Raw genomic sequence first — 506 nt, forward strand, 5'->3', positions numbered from 1 at the left:
AATGAGTTGTACTTCCCATTCCACTTAGTATGAAAGGGGTACTCTTCGATAATGTTGTCAAAACAAGTGTAAGCAAACTTGACAAGTAGATCAATCTCCAAGTTAAAATTGTTGCCTGAAATATTGACTGAACAAGGAAGAGTACTTCTAGCATTACGAAATTGGGGGAACACATGAATTTGACTGGCAGATGTGGATGACTCCATTATTTGATGAAACTAATCGAGCGTAAATATTGAAGTTTGCAACTAGACTCATAAGTATATATAGAGAAAAAAAGAAAGTGTTTTCCCTTTTTGTGTAGGATTAGGACTTGCACTTTGATTCCTACCAAGATGAGAGGGGAGGGAAACCCCCCTCTGTTTACAATCCTTTAAATTTCTTCAAGAAAAAGGAATTTGTTGAAACAATTTCATTTGTTATATACATACATATCGACTTTCCTTTCAACTCCTTTGTCCACCGCAAGTGCTTTATCCTATCAAAAAAGCAACTACACCATGGGC

This window comes from Capsicum annuum, chromosome 10 (assembly GCF_002878395.1).
Source record: "Capsicum annuum cultivar UCD-10X-F1 chromosome 10, UCD10Xv1.1, whole genome shotgun sequence".
Taxonomy (NCBI): domain Eukaryota; kingdom Viridiplantae; phylum Streptophyta; class Magnoliopsida; order Solanales; family Solanaceae; genus Capsicum; species Capsicum annuum.